The sequence below is a fragment of the Ambystoma mexicanum genome, chromosome 4q (assembly GCF_040938575.1).
Source record: "Ambystoma mexicanum isolate Mex_15411 chromosome 4q, UKY_AmexF1_1, whole genome shotgun sequence".
Classification (NCBI taxonomy): domain Eukaryota; kingdom Metazoa; phylum Chordata; class Amphibia; order Caudata; family Ambystomatidae; genus Ambystoma; species Ambystoma mexicanum.
Genome location: NC_090928.1, coordinates 791,658,148 through 791,665,846, shown reverse-complemented (window position 1 = coordinate 791,665,846; position 7,699 = coordinate 791,658,148). Strand labels below are relative to the sequence as shown.

At 42.9% G+C, this 7,699-nt stretch overlaps 1 protein-coding gene across 1 annotated transcript in view; it reads left to right on the top strand.

Annotated features, from left to right (window-relative positions):
• Positions 1–467: 467 nt before the first annotated feature.
• The window catches only part of LOC138467996 (bone marrow proteoglycan-like), an 85,674-nt gene continuing 78,442 nt past the window's right edge, over positions 468–7,699 (top strand). The window contains exon 1 of the mRNA XM_069608356.1: positions 468–580. The gene's annotated coding sequence lies outside the window, so the exon portion shown is untranslated. The remainder of the gene's footprint in view (positions 581–7,699) is intronic.

Below are 7,699 nucleotides of genomic sequence, written 5' to 3'. Positions count from 1 at the left end.
GTGAGGGAAAGAGGTATAAATGAGGTGAGTAAAAGATTGTCAAAGGTGATGGTGGCGAGGAAAGAAGTAGTAACGCGAGAAAATGTTGTCAAGCAATTTTGTGCAGTAAGCCCAAAAGAATAATCGTGGATGGATAACATAGAAGTGGTGAACTTTGAAAGGTTCAATGAGAGGATGACATGTAGAAGGCCATTGTGTAAAGGGATTTGAGACAGGGGAAAGAAAGACCTTTCACAGGCGCAGAAGAGTGGGAGAAGTACGGCAGAAGGAAACGGGAAACTTCAAAAAGGATGGCAGAGAATGGAGAGACGGAAGAAAAAACGGCGTGAAAGAGAGGGAGAGAATATGCGCACTTGAAGCAGGTGTTTCCGAACCCCTGTGAGAGGAACACTCGGATAACATCTTTAGTGGTTAGAGGGAGGTATTGGCACAGTGGGCGCATGTGATCTGCCATTATCTCTCCACCTCAACCCAGGTGCCTCATCTCCACTTCCCTAAAATATACAACATAAAGCGTTGCAGGTCAAGTCAAGCAAGGCAGGCCGTGCGACACAGATCTGAGAGCAGGCTTGGATAGCAGGTGAGTGAGGGGTTATTACCAGCCACTGGGGCGGCCTGGCCGTTCCTTCACCCAACTTGTACTCAGGTCCTCCTAGTTCTCCCTCCCTCTCACTATGGACTGAAATACTGCATTATTATGTACCCTAGCCCGAAGCTACGGTAACCTAGCAGAACTTGGTGGTAAACCCAGGCCTCCAATGCCCTTCAGTGCCACGTCCGTGCTATATCAGATGGCCCACAAAAACAAAATCGCATATCGTTCTCATGTATGTGAAATGCTACATTGTGCCAAGGTGCTGCTCAATGTGCCGAGCGCATTATGAATCCAAGGGCTAGGGATTTGGGCGCATGTTACTGAAACTATGCACCAGTATAAGTGCATGTGTTCCCTGTGCAAGCAGCAGCGACATATTGCCCTGTTGCAAACATACACTGAAAGAGTACGTGTTTGCAATAAGGCGACGTTTGCTATCGTGCTTATGCTTTTCAAAGTTGCAGTTGCTTCCGGGAAAGGTATCTGTAGGCTGGCCTCTGTCAGATGAACATGGCAAACTCACATGATTTCAGGCGAAGTCTTGGTCACGTAGAGGTATTACATGTACTGCATAGTTTATTCCACCATGTACATATTACTTTTTCGACATTTGAAACTATCTTGATGGGTTTTGGAGTACATAGAATTATTTATTTGGTGCTATCGTGGGGAATGTATGTTATTCTGAGAGACTCCACATTCATGAAGACATGGGCTGTGTGAGGCACAGTCTTCTGCTGCAGCACACTCAGAAGACTGGAGCTGTGTTATAGGACGTTTTCACCACTATAAGTGCAATGTTGCCCTAGTCCAGTGATTTTCCCGCATGCAAACATCTATTAACAGAATATGTTTTTTTGCACTAGGGCAGTTTATTGTCTAAGTGTCTGTAATACGGAGCAAGATGCCTTTAATATAGTAATGCTATTGCCAGAGAAAGCCAGAAACATGAACCACACTTGCTGTGTGAGTCCCGACTCTCTCCTGTGATGTTGCTGAGAACATAGACCCTAGGTGTCTGGCAGTAGCATTTTATGGAGAGCCAAGCTTGCAGCGGGCCCCTACCGCCAGGATTGGGCAGTGAGCACAACCATTAACAGGACACGGATTAGGACCAATGAACACGTTAGAAGAAGAACCACAGAAGTGACCAAGTGATGACCCAACCAACTGGTGTTGTTAGAAGTCGTTCATGGTTAACGTTCATGGTTAACTGCCAAGGACAGCAGAGAGATATAGAGGCAAAATGCTAAGATGTGACTATAATCAGTCAACATGATGCAGGTATAGGCAAGGAAGAAATGTGTCTGATTTGTGTGGCATTTCCTTATTACCAGATTACAGTGAAATAAAGGACATATGTGAAGAAGACATTTGAGGTCGCTAATTGATTATTAAGATTATCACTATATATTTCAACTGAGGAACTTGATCTGGGAGTTTTCCCGATGGCTATGCCAGTGAACTAGGTGTTCAACAGTAAATGGGTAAAGGTTTTTGGTAAGCCGCAAACAAATTAATAATTAGGTAGATAAAAATAAGCGGTTTCTGATTGAATAATTGGGTCGAGATCTGCAAGGGTTTGAAAGTGGCTTCGAGGATTAGAAGGAGGAGTGAATTGTTGGTGCATATCCTGTGAGAATATGGGGAATAGGGAACAGAACGAGGATGCAAAGCTTTGCTCTGTTTGTCTGTTCCTTCCCACAGAAAGAGGCTATAAACTAATTTGGCATCAATGGGTTTAAGGTTGTAGAAAGTGCGGAAGGTCGACAGTTGCAGATCTGGTGTGTTTTCAAGGGTGTGCATAAACAAAACAGATCAGTGCTAAACAAGAGAAGAATTTGGTGAGGATTAAGGCGGAAGAGAGACTACAAAACAAGAGTCCACATTTCATGAAGATGTCCATAAATATATGATCTTTCTCGATTTGTGAAGGTGGTTACCTATGTAGCATCTCATTTCGAGGAAAAAGCATGTATAAGATAGAGTTCGGGCTGGATCGGGGTCAACGTACAGAAAATATAGGATGCACTTTAAAATGAAAAGGGTTCTGGCAGTGATTGTACAGGGGTGTTTTCAGACATTGAGGGATGACAATGAACTGCAACTGGGCTCCTGCGCTAAGCTGTAAGGGGACAGCCAGCTCTGGCGGGCCTGTGCTGCTGATGCAGTTTTAATGTTGAGGTTACCTTTGCTCACTAGAGCAAAGAGAGGCCAAAGAGAAGGGGGCGTGAGGTTACTTGAGGTCAGAGCAGGAGTCATTGTTCACGGAACTCAGTGATTGTATGCAGACAGGCACTCAAACAGGAGGGACCAAAGTTAGAGGCTACGAGAACATTGACAGAGAGGGTCCTGTTAAGGTAGAGACACTCCACTCCTATGATGAAGAGATGAGGACAACAATGTGTGCTCAATGTGAAGCAACGTTGGTTTGACTCCGCCATCAGGGTGCGTCTAGGATTTTCTCTAGACAATTAACTGATGGAGGTTAAGGTGAGTCAAGGTAGTAGTGATGGAGGACTTTTCTGAATATGTATTTTTATTACAAAGGCAAAATGATAAGGTCAGGGAATAAAGCTGTTGGGTAAGGACAATGCAGGCTTAGAGTATTTTGGGATGGGGTAGATTACCTGGTTTTGGAAGTGCAACCCATCATCAGAAGTGGATGGAGGGATGTGATGCATTTAAAAAAGGGGTTCAGATTATAATGGAGGAACTGGGAAAGTGATGAGATGGGAAGATGTAAAGAAGAAGTGATATTTTGTTCTAAATGTGGATGGTGGGAGTTTAAGTTGAGGTGTCATGAGAGATGAATGCGAGCTACAAGAATCCAAGCGGAGGGGAGTGGTTTTTGATTGTGCAGGAGAAAATGGTGAGTGGGGACTGGTCGATTCATATTTTGGTGGGATAAGTTTGGAGTTGAGGATAATTGAGTGTAGGATGAGAGTGATTCGAAACTGAGCATTAGAGTGGTGCAGGGGCAGGACTGTTTTTGATGAGTTTGTCAACTGAGAGCTTTTGGTATTTATTAGAGACATCTCAGCAAAGAGAAAGAGAACTCATCCTAAACTCATGTGAGAGAACCACAAAGATATGCAGACCAAGAAGAGGGCACATTCAAATACATACTCTGACACAAGCCAAGATATGTTCCCACTACTGAGTAGTCATGTACCTAGTAGCAGATATACAAGACCACACATAAGCACACTGCTACATTATTGGACAGCGATATATGCAAAGACACAAACACACACACACACACACACACACACACAAATGCATATGCAGAGAGGCAAAGTCACACACACACACACACACACACAAATACATATGCAGAGAGGCAAAGTCACACACGAAGAAAAAGACACAATTTGCAAACACAGAAACCCCCCTCCACACACACACAAACAGAAATACATATACCCAATTCTCCACAGGCAGATATGCAGACATCCACCAGATGTTCACTGACAGAATTACACTTACACATGCACACTGAATAATGAAACATAGCTATAGCTATTAAACTAAATAGACACACATAAATTTTCAACTCTTCTTTCCAGGAACACAGGCATGCACAGCCCCAAAAAGACGACATACATAGAGGCACTGATTCTCCAACTTGCATGGGTAGAGGAAGTCACAGGTCAACAGTCATACAGATTCACACTTATCAATTCACACAAGCCCACACCCACACAACACACACACATACACACGCATTTGCAGGAAATACCCACATACACAATCTCATACAAAGGCAAACATAAGCATCTCATTGATTAATGAAAATACTGCAGTTCATCAGCAATTGCTGAATCAAGACAACTACATTTATATGCACAGAAATTAGATACAAGAAGACAAAGGCAAAATATTGTGCACAAGGAGATGACCTTACACATTAACACTAACATATCCACAGATTACAAGAAAATAAATAAAAATGCACACACACAAACACAAAAACCCACACGTCTCAAATCTCCTCCAGAGAAAGGCCTTAGCAGGGAAGCACTTTTAGCACAGGTACACAGGCACATATCTATCCACAGCAGCAGATAACTCCACACATACACATATTCAAGCACAGTAGTACAAATACAGAGACATCAAAAGAGAGCACCAACAGTACACAATTTTCTAAGAAGACTCCAGCACATATATCCAATAGACACATACCATCATCAGATACTTAGAACTGGACTACAGCATGGATCATCTAGATTCAGGCAAAGAGTTCAACCAAAACCAAGCATAGCTTTACCAAAAAGAGCACCTATTTATAGTTCAATTTGGCTCATAGGCTCTCCTCTAACACACAAAGCCAGCAACATTCCAACTACCTTAATAAGCTGATAGAAATTCTACAAATCACTCACATTCTCTGTGCTGGAAACAAATTCTACGCCCCTGGAACCAGGGTGTTAAGCAACATGATAATGTTGGATACAGAGACTTTGTGTGGCAGTGTCTCCACTTTATTTCCAGAGACGCTCACGTTACCTTGCATGAACTCTGAAACTAAGTGAGTAACGTGTTACTCCTGGATTGTGTTCTTCCTTTTGGGTGGATGCCTTTATTGTCAAAGAAATCCACAGCCCCGCTATTCAAGAATCACTGTTCTCTTTGTTCTTGTTTCCCCTGGAGAGCTCAATAACAATGGACCTGAATGTTGGGGATGTTTCACAAAACATTGCGAGAGACATATGAGGGGTAGTGTGCCCTAGGAGATAGTATGGTGCCTCTGTCCACCATGGTACACCTTTTGTCAAGCGTTTCCTGAATCATCCACAAGTCGGTTTTATCTTCTGACATAGTGTGGCTGTTACCACCAGAAAAAAAAAAACAATTTGCATTGAAGCCATCTGAATTTATTTCATGATTGAAAGATTGTTTTACTAGCTTAGGAAGACTGGAATTAATAACCACTTTGAAATCTCCAACCAAAAAATATGCTTTTATTTTTACATGAAATATAGTAATTCAAGTCTGGACCTTCATCAAAGGTGTATTCACTCCTGAACCTCTATAGTTCATATTTGTCATATTTCACAGTTGTCATATTTCGCTAGACACTCGCAGTTGATAAGCTGGAAGGAGTAGGTTCAGACATAGAAATCTCAGCTCATGTAGTACAGCCAGAACCATTAAGGATGCATGTCATGGCAGTTCCCTGCATGTTCACCATCACACGCGAGAGGAGATGGAGGTGTGTGTGCATACTGTATGTTCATTATTACGCAACTGCAGTAGGGTTTTCCATTGTGTTATTGTCAGTTCTCTCCATTACGGTTTTGGTGCATTACTTAGCAGGCATAATTATAGTAGTTTGAACTTAACCTTGCTCGCTTCAGGCATGACCGAGCTTCCGCTGCTGGTCTGCTGAAGCCTTATTTGACTCTACATCTCCTTCTCCCAACCCTTCAGCTTCATAACTCTCAAAGGCTTCTGCATCTTGAGGGGTGTGAGCTGCGACTCCATCTTGACTCGATACTCAAGTTGTTTAGCCTTCTGCTTGGAATATCCACTTCTCTACGGCTTGGAGTGTACTCTATAATCCTCAGCAGAGCTGTCTGGGTGTAGAGTGTTCCCCTTTCTCCCTTTACCTGCCTGAGCTGGAGGTTCCTCCCTTACTTGTCTGCATCATGATGTTTCCTGCTCTGCCGCAAAGGTTCTCCTTGCTAAGCCACTTGACTTGTTATATGTAGCCTGCGGTGGAGCTGTGAACGGAAAACCCCTTTCTGGTTAATCCTTCCTGTTGGCCCGCCAACAATGACCTCACTTTAAGGCTATTGCCTTCTCTCCTCAGCCCCTGTTGGCTCTGCAGTGACGGCTGCTTCTAATGCAAGCTTCTGAAACATTTGACTCTTGAGATGTTTTGAACTTCAACTTTCCTCAGCCATAGCCAGCATAGGCAATGGTAAGTGAACATGGAAGTCATAGTCAAATCATCTGAAGAGTCACAATTTGCAGACCCTGTTCCAATGTGATGTACTTCATGTTGTTTCCTGAAATATACCAATCATGTATAAACAATATATTAATCAAGTTAAGTTCAGCAGTCTTCAGTTTGAAGGCTCTACTTTGGGTTTAAGTGGAGGAGTCTAAACACTGTACATGGTTAGGGTTGCACTGAAACTGGAGAAAAAAACCTTCTACTTCACAGTGTTTGTTACAGCAAACTTGACCAAGGGCAAAAGAAAAGTTTGACCCCTGCAGCATCTCAGTGTGTCAAGCAACACATGTGTGGTTTACAGTCATTTTCACATTACAGATTTGAATGACTGTTCTTAAACTGCACCTGCAAAGTTGTGGTAACTTTTTCTGCGAACTAGAGTTTTCTCTTTCAATTTGTAAGGTCCCTGGAATACAAAATAGAGTTAGATAGTGCAAATTACTGCCAAACAAATCATTTACATTTAATTAGCCAATGAGGAATTATTATACAAAAGTAAATATGAAATAAAAATGGTAGCATTGGAAGTGATTTGAGAAGTAGCATAGTAACTGTAAACTACTCATAAACAGCTAAGTATGATTATGCCCCTTTCCACCACTTACCTCTGCAAACTGGTAGTTCGAATCTATCCTAACCAGACATCCTGCAATACCCCTAAATCTATGCTGGGTGACTGGTGTTGACCTATTTCCCAATCCATCAACCCCTCTTTAGAATCACATCCTTCACTAGTGCCTTCCCTTGGCTTCTACCCCACATCCCTCCCAACCAACCCCCTACGTGCCCCTTTGCCCACACAAACTAGTTTTGGGCATTGGCATGGATTAATGTCTAGTAAATATGTTCATTATCTATTTTAACTTATATAATAACATGGTTGTGTGTGTATTGCCAGACTATGGGCCTCGTTACGAGGTAGGAGGTAGCCATGGTGCTATTAGCACCATGGCTACCCTCTTACCGCATACCGGGTCCAGGTTCTCGGATGGGCTACTTACCGGGTCATTCCAACCTTGGAATTCTGAGAACCATTCCCCATTCCCATTTGAGCCCCCATAGGGCTCACTGGGAACGGGGAAGTAGCTAATAACGGTACCACAATTTGCGGTACCGTTCTTAGCTCTGAAGTCCCTTAG